A 14736-nucleotide genomic window follows, 5' to 3' on the forward strand; every position below is an offset into this window, starting at 1 on the left:
GATCCTGCTCAGCATCAATCATTTTCAAAGAAAAATTGAAGTTGCACTTCTGGGTCTCACGTAAGTGATCACGTAAGATTAGTCTGCTTCTGCTGATGATTTTGGTGATTGCTACAGTAGTTCTCTCATACTTATTTAGGCTATGTTTGGCTGCGTGCTTCATTCAGGATAAACTATGAAGTCTCCTTTTGTCTGACAAGAAATGAAATCCATTAAGATATCTTTAAGGAAATCTGTGTGTGAGAGTACATGGGGCTTTCTTCAAAGGAGGTAGGGCAAATATACAACAGTAGCACTTGTCAACAGCTGTGAAAATTTATCACTTCACAGACTGAAAAGTAACCTTGTTTTGTCTGTTTTTAAGAAAGCAAACAAGTGAAACAACAAGCAGGCAAAAAAAAAAAAAAAAGCAACAAAGCAACACAAGACAGTAGAAAAGAAAATTGTAAGAAAAAAGGCATACTTTTTTACTCTAGGCTCAAATACAGATTTACAGTTGCAACACAGGAGGCTAAACTCTTCAGGTAGGTGCATCTCACTAGAAGCTGTGATAATGTGAATAGGGGGTAGAGGTGGTTGTTTTTTAATATGAAGTTTATCCTTTAATGTCTAAAATGAGTGTTAAAATAAAAGCAGATTCTTGAGAATGTTCATCTACTGTTCGGTTAGGTTGCAGTAAACGTAGCTCTATGAGAGCTTGTGGTTGATAACACAACCACATGTATGATTAAAAAAAAAAAATATGTTGCTGAGCACTAAGAAAAGTGTCTATCTACTAGAGGATCAGTGGAGTACTTTCCACAGCTCCTTGCAAATGAACCCACATTTCCAGGGGACACTGAGGAAGTTTCAAAAGCCCTATACTTTGTGTGCACTGCATTGTTTTCTCTAAGCTGAAAAGTAAATGTTTAATGAGAAGGTTTTGTGAAACTAATCAGTTTCCTTACTCTGGTTATGGAGCCAGTGAAATTCACTCTGGCAGCAAATACCAGTTATGAAACAATATTGGTCAAGCCTTCAGCCAGAGTTCTGGAGGATGTTGTTATATTTATCTTCCTGTTGGAGCTCGTATTAGCTGTAATGTAGTTATACTGTTTCTCCTAAAAATAAAATGGAAAGGCAGTCTTTTTACTCCAGATACCTAGTCTCAGAAAAATCCAGAATGGTATTTTCTTAGATATGAGACTTAATTTTAAACTAAAGAAGTGATTGACTAAATTAAGATAGGTGAATGACGTACATTTGTTGCATGAAGATACTTAAAAAAAAAAAAAAAAAAAAAAAAAAAAAACCAACCAGAAGCAAACTGTGGAAAGGCTGTTTAGCTGCATAAGAATGCATGCTAGCCATCAGGTTGCACCAACCATTATATAGTAACCTGTGTATATTGATTGTGAGCTCACTGAGAGCACCTGCAGATTGCCTTGCTATTTCTGTCACAATGTTTATGGAAATCTGAGCTTATGTACCTACAGCTGATAGAGCACACAACCCCTGCAGTAACTTCTGGTGAAGACCTTAGAGATGCTGTGGCAGTTTCAAAATCTAGCAAGGCTGCGATCAGCTTTTGAAATAAGAACGAGTGTGTGATCAAATTGTATAAGAAAGGCATTGAATGTTGCAATTTATAGACCAGTGTGAGCCTTAGTCTGTACAGATAACATATATACCAGCAGGGGAATTTCCCCTGGAATCCTCTGCAGTATGGCAAGCCCTGCGTGTGTTGGTTGTAGTGCTTTGATGTATTAATTGAGAAGCCTGACTGGGATGTGTTAGATTTGAGTAACTGATGTCAGTGATTTAGAAGCACTTGTGTAATGCTCTGGAGCGTGGGAAGAAAATCCGTGCATTGAGAAAGTGTTGGATCTAGCATAAATAACATTTCAATTAGGAACTATACCTGGTTATTCAAAAATAGAATTTTTAGGAAATTTATACAAATAAACAGACTAAACATAGCCCTATTTCTTATTTAGGTGAGTTGGGACTATACCAGCAAAGCTAGTTAGTTACTTGTATGTAACCCTTCTGTATGCTGGAAATGGAAATCAGTGGCAAATTGTGCTACCTCTCCTGATTGCAAATAGTCAATTAGAAGTAGTGAGGAAAATACAGACACTACAGAAGCTCTCTCTTACTAGGTGAGACACGTGAGATGATTGCTTGTGCCCTCCTAAACCTAATGCAGTTAAAGGTGTACTAGTGATTACTAGTTTTGCCTAAGGTAGTTTGAGATTTAGTTCAGAGTAAGGCCTTTGGTTTTGAGCATTCTCTCACTTTATTTGAGGAGTTCAGGTTGCTTCCAAAGTAGTCAGTACTGAAACAGAGCTCCTCCTAGCACCTCAACTGCCAGTGTTGAACTGAATGTTTAAAGGAAAGGTTTCCTCCACCCATCATGGTACTGATGCCACTTGGAGTAAATGGATTGCACTGATTATGCAAGGAGCTTGGATGGGGAACCTCAGTCGTCCAGGAATCCTAGAGAGGATTATGGACTGGCCTGATGGTAAAAAGTTTGGAACATCACCAGGAGAAGCTATGTTGTGTGGTTCTTAAGAGGCCTCACCATGCAATAAACTACCAGAAAATGGAAAGAAATATGCCCTGTTCACGAATGGATCATGTCATCATAGTGGGGAAACATTGCAAATGGAAATGGAGCCCTACTTGACAAGTTGCACAGGTGGCTGAAGGTAAAGGAGGATCAAGCCAATTTGCAGAGGTAAAGGCTGTCCAACTGGCCTTATATGCTGCTGAAAGGGAGAGGTGGCTTTAACTTCAAACTGACTTATGGATGGTGGCAAATGCCTTATGGGGTTGGTTACAGCAGTGGGAACAAAAAAACTGGCAATGAAGAGGTAAACCTATTTGGGCTGCTGAACTGTGGAAAAACATTGCTGCCCAAACAAAAAATATGGTTGTAAAGGTGCATCATGTAGATGCTCATGTGCCTGAGAATTGGGTGACTAAAGAATGTGAAATAATCATTTGGTAGATTGAGCTGCCAGAATTGAGATGGCTCAAACAGATTTGGACTGGCAAAACAAGTGTGAATTATTTGTAGCTTGGTAGGCCCATGAGATCTTGGGCCATTGAGGAAGAGATGCAACATATAAGTGGGCTGGAGACCAAGGGGTGTACTAAACTATTGATGCTATTGCACAAGCTGTTCATGACTGAAACGCGCACCGTAATTAAACAAGCTGAGAGGATGAAACCTCTCTTGGGGTAAGGGCGATGGCAAAATATAAATACAGAGAGGCATGGCAGGTCAATTATATCACCTTGCCACAAACCTGCATTGGTAAGCGTTATGTGTTTACCATGGTGGAGGCAATCACTGGGTGGCTTGAAACATGTAGCACCCCATGCTACTTCCCAAAACACCATATTAGGTCTTGAGGAACAAGTCCTATGGCGACATGGCGCTCCAGAAGAAATTGAATCAGATAATGGGACTCATTTCAAAAATTCTCTTGTAAATGTTTGGGCCAAAGATCATGGCATTAAGTGGATTTATCATATCCCCTGTCATGCACCAGCTTCTGGTAAAATGCAATGATACAGTGGGTTGTTAAAAACTATGTTGAAAGCAATGTGTGGCTGAACATTTAAGCACTGAGAGAAGCATTTGGCAGAAGCCACCTGGTTGGTCAACACACAAGGATCTATCTACTGTGATGGTCCTGTCAGCTCCCTACACACTGGCAAGAGGGGTAAAGTCCCTGTAGTACATGTAAAGAGCATGTTGGGAAAAGCTGTTTGAGTCCTTCTAGCTTCTGGAAAGGGCAAATGTTTCTGTGGAATTGTTTCTGCTCAGGAACCTGGTTCCACTTGGTGAGTGATGCAGAAAGATGGGGATGTTCAATGTGTACTACAAGGGAAATTGATGTTAGGGGAGCGCAGTCAGTAATTCCATGTATAGATATGTATATAGATATGTGTAGTGCATTTTAATTATTGCTTGTTTGTATAAATGTATATATATTAACCATGATGTAGTGATGCGGATGCTGTCATGGACACTGATGGATCTAGAGATAACTGTGTGGAACTTATAGAAGTTTCAGTTGCTATTTGTTGTAGCAGAGATTTTCACAGATCATAGCATGTGTTGATTAGAGTAGTTCTCTATGGTTCCCTTTTCTAGTCTTTTTCTCCTTAAAGCTAAGAAAGATGCTAATTGGTTGGTAACTATTTTTCTTATAGGATTGGTTGTACATATTCAGCCTTTTGAGGCACTCGGAACCCTTTCCATCCCTGCCTTGTCCCCAGCATCACCCAGCTCTTTCAGTGTACTTACTAAGAAGTCTAAAGGAGCTATCTGTTTCAGAGGGCTTCTTTTTAGAATCCCCTAAAAATACCAGTTCTCTAAAGCTTGAGGCATAAATCACTGACTGCTGTACCTAACGGTTTGTAGTTTGGATATATCGTGCTGTGGTACTTGTATGGACTCAAGCATATGAGGACTAAGCTAAGTCTAGTAGTACTGTTACTAGGTTTAGTATCTCAATGAAATCTCTTTAATGGAACAAAAGCCTGTGCTTTTTGAATTGGAGCTGAAAAATTCTTTCCTACCTGTATATTCTATGTGTTTCCATGACAGTTAAATTGCTGTCATTCACAAGAGTATAGGGAGATCTTATAAACACGCTTTCTCGTTGGAATTGGTCTTATTTTTCACTTAGAAATACATATAAAACTCAATGTAAGGCAACTATGTATAGAGCTATTTCTATATGTGTCTAGGTCCTAATAACATAAGTTACTTGGATTTTTCATTACACTTTCATTACAGCAGTATCCTGAGAACACCTTAAGTAATCAAATAGACACAAGTTCTTAAGATACTGTACAGAACCATGAAGAAGCAGTATTGGCCTGTGTGTGCGGAGGTAGACGAATTAACACACACATGCACATGCTGGGTAGGCATTCCTCCTAAGCAGTAAGGCTTTTAAATATCTGTTGTTTCCATTTTCATGTCTCCAAAGCTTTTATGTGAATTTTTCCAGCACATTTCTCATTATTCTCTCAACCTTTCCTCTGCTGCATGGCTGCAGTTTCCAGACACATAACCTGAAATGTCCTGGGAGAATTTACCTAAAAACAATAAAGCCAAGGAAATGGAAACCACAGAATATATACACGATTCTTTTTTCAGGCTTTGCTAAGAAGCTCATTGGTTAATATTTACAAAGGAATTCAACTTTCCATATTAACATCCTTTTCCCTGTTAAGCAAATGTGAGAGAGTGGAATGGTAAGAATCATCACTAAAGTGGACACTCTAGGTTGGGATGTTATGTGTTAATTTCATTAATGATTCAAAGATTTTACTTTTCTCCATCCCAGTAGTTCAAGAATAATATACCATGGTAAAAAAAAAAATGGCTAAATTAAGTGCTAATGTGAAACTTTGAAGGGAATTGTCTTTCTATTTAAGAAAATTGTCTTGGTTGATTATCTACAGAAATAGAATGAAATACTGGTTTCTGTTACCTGTGCATAAAGCATACTCTGAAAGGAAATTATTAGAACCAGTGCAGCTGTTTGTAGGTTCAATTATACAGTAAAACAGTTCCAGTTGCTATTGAGGGCCATTTGTTAATAATAAGTTGTGTACCTGTCTGTGTGAAATGCCTCTGGCCGGGTTTGTCTGGATCTTACTGATGGTAAACTTCTCAGGTCACAGAAACCACTACCAAAACTGTCATGCTGTCCAGATATTGATCTTTTCTGCAGAAAGGGCAGCTCAAATAAGCACAAATTGAGCCTTTGTTCCTAGTTCCAGAGTTTTTAATCTAGTAGTGTCCTTTTAAGAGGAAGTTTTTCCCATAGTTTGCAGAAAATACTTGTATTCAATTAGTAGAATTGCCAAGAAAATGGTTTTCTTCTCATGTTACAGTTCTCCGCAGCAGTGATGATTTTTATATTTTATATTATTTCCATATTCTTTTGCTTATGACTTGGTTCCTGGTCCTGTGCTGAACCACAGTTAAGGGTTAGGAATCTAAGAATCATCACAATGTAGTTAATTTATTAATTAGAATATACTACTTCATAGCTGATCCTGAAATACCACAGCTAGCTATCTGAATAAGACAGGAAATTAGCAGTGTGAAATTCATGATTTCTATCTATGGAGAAGAATCTTAATGGGGAAAACAGCAACAACAAAAAAGGGGTTGAATTGTAAGACAAATAGTATTTGCATAAACCTAGGTTTATGGTTTAGGTTTATTTGCATAAACCTAAAAGCCAGCAGAAAAGAAACACTAATGTGCTGTGTGAAAAGTGATGGGTGAAGTCAGATTCACAGAATTAAGACAAAGATTGAAATGAAAGACCTGTTTTATTAAAGGTCCCAGTTTTTCTGGTAAGAGAAATATAGCAATCGCAATATTAAATCTAGAAATAACCAAATTCATATTAATTCAATTAATTTGAATGAAAACACTATTCTCAGTTGAATCCACAACTGCACATTTTCTCCCTTTTCTTGACAGTGCGATAGCTTTCCTTTCTGTGAGAGAAATGTATTTGAAACTACTTCAATATTTTTTCTCTAAAAAAAATCTGTTGGAGTTTTACACCGTGCACAGAGAAAAATGACACAAGGAGATCTTGTTTGTTCCTCTTTCTTTCTGTGACACAATGACACTCATCAGTTGTTTTGGAAAAAGAATGAAAAGAGTGAAGTTCTTTTAACTAATAACGTATGACCCAGGAGGGCTGGAATCTGGTGTTGTTTTTTTTTTTTTTTAATATTTATTTATTTGTTTGTTTGTTTGTTTGCTTGCTTGTAGAAGAGGGGCAGAATGGAATCATCTTCCAGACAGAACTTACCTTTGACCATCTGTTCACAAACCCCGAGGGATTTAGGTGTCTTGCTGCAAGGAAACCCAATTCCTGGGGATCTTTAAATCTCTGGAAGATTTCACAGAATCACAGAATGGCCCAGGTTGGAAGGGACCTCAAGGATCCAACGCCCCTGCCACATTCAGGGCCACCAACCTCCTCATTTAATACCAGCCCATGCTGCCCAAGGCCCCATCCAACCTGGCCTTGAACACCTCCAGGGATGGGGCATCCACAACCTCTCTGGGCAGCTGTTCCAGCACCTCACCACTCTCTCTGTAAAGAACTTCCCCCTGACATCCAACCTAAATCTCCCCTCCCTCAACTTAAAACCATTTCCCCTTTTCCTGCACTTATCAGCCCTTTCAGAGTCGATTCCCCTCCTGTCTGTAGGTTCCCTTCAGGTATTGATAGGCTGCAATGAGGTCACCCTGCAGCCTTCTCTTCTCCAGGCTGAACAAGCCCAGCTCCCTCAGCCTGTCCTCATAGGGGAGGTGCTCCAGTCCTCTGATCATCTTTGTGGCTCTCCTCTGGACCCTCTCCAACAGCTGCCTGTCTTTTCTTGTGCTGGGGGCTCCACACTTGGACACAGTACTCCAGATGGGGCCTCACAAGAGCAGAGTAGAGGGGGACAATCACCTTCCTGTCCCTGCTGGCCACCCTTCTTATGATGGAGCCCAGGATACCATTTGCTTTCCAAGCTGATTTCTGTGTAAAAAAAATCTTGAGTTGCTCTTAGGGATCCTCATCTGTCTAGTGAAAGCATCCTATGTGTTGAGTAGTTAATATGACTGAAGCTTTAGGCAAGAATATTAATGGTTTATAATCTGAGCATAACTCATCTGAATGCTCTGATCCTACTGGAGAGATGCTACAAACTGTAGCATAGAAATGATTCTTTAGAAAGAATTGCCCAGAATATTTTCATGGGAATAATCCAAATGGATTTGTGGTCTCCAAGTGAAATTTGCTTCTATTTTCCTGGGCAGGTAAACAGTAATTTAAGAGCTTACATTTTTCTGCAGAATTAAGTTATTAAATAAAATCAATTGGGATACATAAAAATGTTAGATTAAAAAAAATCTTTTTTTACCTCGTTTTTAAATAACAGTTTTAAAATGAAATTACTTGATAGACCTAAAAATGAAACTGTTGTTCGAATGTTTTCAGAAACATTCTAAATCAATATAAACATTGAAAATTGTTAATTTCACCCCCCTAAAAGGTTTACTCTAAGCAAGTAATCTGTTTGGGAAGTTCAGCTTTGAGTAAATCGCTTTTCTGCCCTCCATGAGAATTGTTTGAACTTCTTTCCCTTAGTTTTAGAGCACATTCACTGGATTGAAGTGCTTTATGCTGACCTAATCTATTCAAAGGCTTTGGAAGAGAAGGAAGAGTCTGTATCCTATTGACAAAGTTGTGTTAGATGGCCTGATTCAAAAATTATACTTTGTCTGGCTAATGTGGGAAGAACAGAAAGAGGATGAATTGAAAATGTAGCGATTGCCTGTTAGGATGCAATGGTTCTTCAGAAAGTAGTTTCAGAACAGAGAAGTCTGTTTTTCCTTTTGATTAAATTATTGTTTTGTTGCTTCCTTCTGTGATGGAAAATAACTGTTTATAAGAGCATCTTTTTTTCTTCCTAGTTTCCAAGTCCTTCTCTTTTTCAGTTTTTACGGAAGTTTTTGATTGGAAAGTGTAAGGCTTCATACTAAATGAGCAGGGCTCAAGTTATACACGTTACATTGGTTTTAAATAAATTGGCCTGTGGATGTGCAGTATGCAGATAAATATGTTTTGTCTGCCTACCTTGTTCCTCTGGCTAAGGCACCACAATCTCTGATTACTTGAATTGACTAGTCTGCTGGAAAGCACCGAAGAAGCTATCCAAATGTTGCTTCAATTTTGTTAGTTTTACATGTTGGTTTAATCAGCAAATTGAAAACAGTGACTTGAGTCCCGTTCTGAACATTTCTTCAGTTGTAGTTTTAACCAATATAAGCAGAAGTTTGTTCAGCCAGATTTCATCATGGATCTCCCCATAAGTTTTCCTCCCCTGTTCTTCACATCCCACAGAATGTACCCAGTCAGCTGTTTCTGGTCATTATACAAATTACTGTCATCTTCAACAAAATCCAATTAATAACTCTTGGGAGAGTTCATATGAACTTTACAAAGGTGGGAGTCTTTGTTAGATTCAGTAGCTTTTCAGCTTTTTTTTCCAAGAGAGATTCCAGACTCTCTTTTCCACAATTAACACACTGTGGACCTGACATCCTTTGTACCTGGTCACAGTTGTGTTAGTCTTTTGGCCTTACTAGCACTTGTTTTTATTTCTGTCTCCTATGGTATTTAATAAAGGAGACCAATCCTACTTTATTCGATTGATAAGAGAAATGATTATTTACTCTATCTGATAGGATGTCCCATCCCTGGAGACATTCAAGGTCAGGCTGGATCTGATCTAGCAGCCTGAGCGACCTGATCTAGCCGTGGTGGCCCTGTTCATTGCAGAGGAGTTGGAACAGATGACCTTTAAAGGTCCCATTCAACTCTAAGGATTCTATGATTCTATGATTCTATTTAGACCATCATGTTGTCTTCATGATCTAATTTTTATTATTACAGTAATGAAAGTTAAAGGCACCCCAATGAAGCTGTGACTTTTATTTATGTCCAGGAAGACTTGATGTATGCTACAGTGTGGATCTGTGTTTATGTCTTGGTAAATCAGCCTGTAGTTTTGTGTACTTTTTTCTTTTCTTTTCTATGGATCAAAATTTCACATGTGTAACTGATGGTTATACAATATTTGACAGCAAATCCGTAAGGAGTTACTGTAGCACTCTTTTACCTGATGCTATCACATACCTAAATCTGAATTTTTTGGTTTATTTTATTCCTAAGTCTTTTCACTTACCACACCTATGATATTTCCCATGAGTGTTTTACATGGTTGTTGAATTATTTCTTCATTTAATATTTTGTGTACTTTTTTTGTACTTGAGACAGGTTAAGAGCAAATAACATACTAAAGTAAAAGATCACACAGAATGTTTTTTTATCCCTGGTCTTCTTTGCAGGCATGGCTATAATGTTGATGAGGTAAAACACCAGCTTTCTATCTACAGCCCACTTGCTTCTTATTGGTTTGGGGCATCTGGTTTCAAGGTTGGTCTGAAATTTGATCTTTCTGAAATTCTCTCAGTGTGTTTCAGCAACACATGTCATTAATGAAGGGAGTTGGGTAACCGGTCTCTCTGTTGTTTGTAATTCAGGCTATGACAGGCAGCAGGAAAGCAGAGAAGCTTCAGCCAGCTCCTATTAGGAAAACATGCACAAGGCACAGGCTACAGCATAAACAGAGATATGTCAGGCTCCTCCCTAAAAGAAAATTGAAAGAGTGCACTTGGCAAGGATGCTTTGCTTTTTTGGTTGAACCTGTTGAATGAAACAAGCTCATTTTGACATTGGTGTGGCTAACATCAAGGAATAAAGGGCCATTTCTAATGGAGAGAAAGATAAACTAGAAAAGGCTGATCTGCGGATTGTAGGTGCAGAAGTAACATCTGTGCAAAATAATAACCTCCTGAACTTAGAATTTCCAGAACTACATAAGCGTACTGTTGTCTGAAACAAACATGTTGAAAACGTAAATGCTAGTCTATTGTTAGCAATTAGCTATGTCCTTATGACATTTCAAATAGCAATGCTGGAATCTGGGAAGATTCTTCTGAAGGAAACTGTCATTCCACAGCATGTCCTTGCATGAAGAATGGCACAGAACTGATTCTGGAATTGAGTAACTTCTTCACAGCAAGAAGAATGCTTGCGAAAGAGGTAATACCTTTAAACAAGCAATATTTTCATTTCTGTTGAATTCTCAATCTATGACATCAGAATGTTTAAAGGTCTCTTACAACTGCCAGGATATGTATTGTATCTTATATATTGATATATAGTTATTTATATATATATATGTATATGTACACATAAACCCTGCATCTTGTAGATTTAGAACATGCAGAAATCCAAATAATTTGTCTCAGATCACACACGTTCTTTGTTTTCTTATGAAAGCAAGTATCAGAGCCAAGATTATTCCCAAACCTCCTAGCTTCCCCTCTAAGAGCATTTTATCAGAAACATTTTTTGCAGGATAAAGAGAGATGGAGAAGGGAAATATGTGCAGGACATCTGTGAATTAAATTGTTAGATCAGACCCATCTTTATGTAATTCTTGCTTTTTGATGATGATGGACTACTTTACAAGGAAACATTTTTATCCATATGCATGTTATAGATCAGTAAACTGAAATATGAAATAATTTGATGAGGCTCATACAACAGTTCAGTCCTCAGGGCTGACAAAAGGAACCAAGTCTCCCAACCCTCTTAAAACAGGCATGGCTTATTAAACGAGCTGGCATACTTTGTAACAATTCACAGTGTAGCACTGGGAATAATGTTCTTTCCATTAGGAATGCTTCAAAGATGCCTGTTCTGTAGAAGAATGAGAAGGAGCACTGGAATCAAAGCATTCCCTGAGGTATAAGATCACCTGCTTGAACTGAGCAGCTACACCAAAAAACAAAACAAACTAACAACAACAACAGCAAAAAACTGGAAAAGAATAGCAATCACATGTCATAAAGTGAAAGGACGACAAAGGCTTCTGAGGAGAATGAAATGGAGAAATGCAGAGCTGAGAAAAAGCTGCTAAAAAGTCATGTTAGAAACACCAGAGCTGGAAGAGCTATGAAGGAAGTATGGAAATAAAATCAAACTGGAAGAGCACTTGATTTTATGGACCAATTAGCCCCCTCTTTTGTTGTTGTTGGTTTTTTTTGTTTGTTTGTTTTTACATTGTTGGCTAGTCATTATAAAACTAGGCTTACTAGAGTTACGCATTTTGTGAGCTGCTTCAAGTGAGGTGGAATTGTCTGTTGCTTTTGGCTTCACAAACAAAGCACTGTGAAGAAAAGATGAACCAAACTTGGAAGCCAGCCCAAGGCAGCTGCTTGATGGGTTTTTGGTAAAGAAACAAAATCTTGAATTAAACTATAAGTTGCTCCACTGACCAAAATAATTTCACATGCAATATGATAAACATAAGGAATAAGTTACTGAGAAGGAATGTTGAAGAGAAAATTATTAATGATTTTAAGACGAAATCTCAGTATTTGTCAGGAGAAATCGAGCATTGAAAGGCAGAGAAAAAACAAGGGAAGGCAGAATTTTAACCAACCAAGAGGGAGCAGGTTGTCAAATGTTACTAGTATGTTATTGGACACTTTTCTGTTGTAAGAATGTCATCAAGTCTTAAATAATGATCTGGTATTCTTGTTTTGGAAAATTTGTTACTTACAGAAAAACCTTTTTGTGTATTTAGACTGTTTGCATTTTGTTGCTAAACTGCCTTCCAAGACAGAGTGTCTGTCAGTTGATTCATACTAAGATTTGTGTATTCTGAAGTAGCTACTGTACGTGAAGCTGACGAAATAATTCCAGGATGATTCTGATGCTGGAAGAAAATGTTACTTTGATAGCTGTTGACATTCTCAGATCCTCTTTTACTGCTCTTGTGCTCGCAGTAGATAAATTCTGAATCTTCTATTTGACCTCATTGTAATGACATCCATCAGAAGTAGAAACCAACTACAAAATTTTGTTATTTAATATGTATGGAACAGGAAGGGAGATTGGTGTTTATTTGCAGCCAGTAGCATTCTAAGTACTTACTAACATGGACTCTTTTTCTTCTTGAAATTATTTCAGTAGTGACTGTGCAAAATGAAAATTTTGGGAGAACTAGTTTTAATTGCAGGCTGTTTTACTCCATATTTATGTGACATAACAGAGAAAATAATTTAGTTGATAACAGTGGTAACTCCATCTTAGCTTGTGGAAGGCCTCTCCCTAAAGATAAATTTACCTCCTGGAAGGTGCGTATACTCCTGTCCACACATCCTGGTGGACTGGAGACAAAAAGGGCTAGAAAGATGATCTTGCTAGCTACAGACATATCAGTCTCACCTCGGTGCCAGGGAAGGAACACCACAGGCTTCGGGAAGAGTGGCTGGAAAGCTGCCAGATGGAAAGGGACCTTGGTGTACTGATGGACAGTCGGCTGAATATGAGCCAGTAGTGTGCTCAGGTGGCCAAGAAGGCCAATGGCATCCTGGCTTGTATCAGGAATGGGGTGGTGAGCAGGACCAGGGAAGTCATCCTGCCCCTGTACTTGGCATTGGTGAGGCCTCACCTCGAGTGCTGTGTTCAGATTTGGGCACCCCAGTACAAAACGGACATGGAGGTGCTGGAGCAGGTGCAAAGAAGGGCAACAAGGCTGGGGAAAGGCTTGGAGAATATGGCCTATGAAGAGAGTGAAGGAACTGGGGCCATTCAGTCTGGTTAAAAGGAGGCTGAGGGCAGACCTTATTGCTCTCTGCCAATACCTGAAAGGTGCTTACAGTGAGAGCGGGGTTGGTCTCTTCTCACTGGTGACAGGATGAGGGGAAGTGACCTCAAGTTGCACCAGGGTAAGTTTAGGTTGGATATTAGGAAAAACTTCTTTACAGAAAGGGTTGTTAAGCACTGGAGTAGGCTCCCCAGGGAAGTGGTTGAGTCATCATCCCTGGATGTGTTCAAAAACCGTTTGGATGTGGTGCTCAGGGACATGATTTAGTGGAGGGTTGTTAGAGTAGGATGGTTAGGTCATGGTTGGACTTGATGATCTTTAAGGTCTTTTCTGAGTGATTATATGATACAACTATACTTGTGTGTGTGTGTATATATATATATGAATGCAGATAACAAGTGAGGCAGAAGCAATTGTTCAGCACCACCCAACAGATGCTGAGCTAGCTCCCTGACCAGCAGAAGAGAGAGAGAGATCAGTTCCCACCCCCTTCAAATCTCCTTCCATTTGATGGCATACGGTCGGGAATATCCCTTTGGCTAGTTTAAGTCAACTGTCCTACTTCTGTTCCCTCCCAGTTTCTTGGGTCCTTTGCTGCATGTGGCCTTGGCTCTGTACAGTATTGCTTAGCAGAAACTATAAACATCAGTGTGTTATCAACACTGTTCTTCCCCTAAAGACAAAAACATATCCAACCAGTCACTCTAAAGATAGCAATTCTATCCCATCTGAAACTAAGAAATCCATGTATAAAGATGCATAACTGAGAGCAAAAATATTATTATTTTTTAATCCTGATTTGTTGTCCCAAAACAGAAAGTTTGTCATACTTGGGATAGAATTGGCTGCATCTCAGCAAATTAGAAACATTTTCTATGTTGGTTTCTACTGTCAAAGTAGTCCTCCTGTCTGCTCAGGAGTATGCCATGTCATAAACATTATCAGAATGTGTGGACACTGGTAGCTGAAGGTGGCAGGAATGAAAATCTTTCATCTAGAAAAACAATGAAGAAATTGTTAGCATTTCATAGGGGAAGTTTGTTTATTTCCTCTAAAAAAAAAAAAAGTTAGAAAGCACATAGTTGACATGATTTTATATAGGAAATGTACGCATTTGTGCTGTGGAGTGTTGGGTCAAATTTTGAAGGCCAGTTTCTAATATTAAAGTATGAAACAGTGAAGTTGTAGTCCTGCTTGAAGTGTGAATCTCAGTGCCCTCGTAACTGTGGTGTCACTACTGAAACACCCATTACATTTATATAATGTGCATTTCAGATGTGTTATCTGGCACTGCGTTCCTCTCGGTATTCCTTGCATAAGATTTAATCTAAGAAGTAGAAAATGATTCAGACTGCATCTGTGGATGCACACTCTTTTGCTATCAGCTAATATTAGATTAGTCTTCAGTACAAGAAAATGGATCAAGGAATTAACAACCAACTTTGGCTTCAGAGTCTT

The 14736-nt window shown here is 38.7% G+C and overlaps 1 protein-coding gene across 3 annotated transcripts in view; it reads left to right on the plus strand.

The window, feature by feature from the left end:
- Positions 1-3740: 3740 nt before the first annotated feature.
- GAS2 (growth arrest specific 2) overlaps positions 3741-14736 on the plus strand; it is a 98643-nt gene continuing 87647 nt past the window's right edge. The window contains exons 1-2 of one of the 3 annotated variants that reach the window (XM_052694382.1): positions 3744-3837; positions 9944-10031. The gene's annotated coding sequence lies outside the window, so the exon portion shown is untranslated. Of the gene's footprint in view, positions 3838-9943; positions 10032-10570; positions 10701-14736 lie in introns of those variants that run through there. The other 2 variants (XM_052694379.1, XM_052694381.1) reach the window with 2 other exon arrangements.

This window comes from Tympanuchus pallidicinctus, unplaced genomic scaffold (assembly GCF_026119805.1).
Source record: "Tympanuchus pallidicinctus isolate F22 unplaced genomic scaffold, pur_lepc_1.0 scaffold3, whole genome shotgun sequence".
NCBI classification, from domain to species: Eukaryota; Metazoa; Chordata; class Aves; order Galliformes; family Phasianidae; genus Tympanuchus; species Tympanuchus pallidicinctus.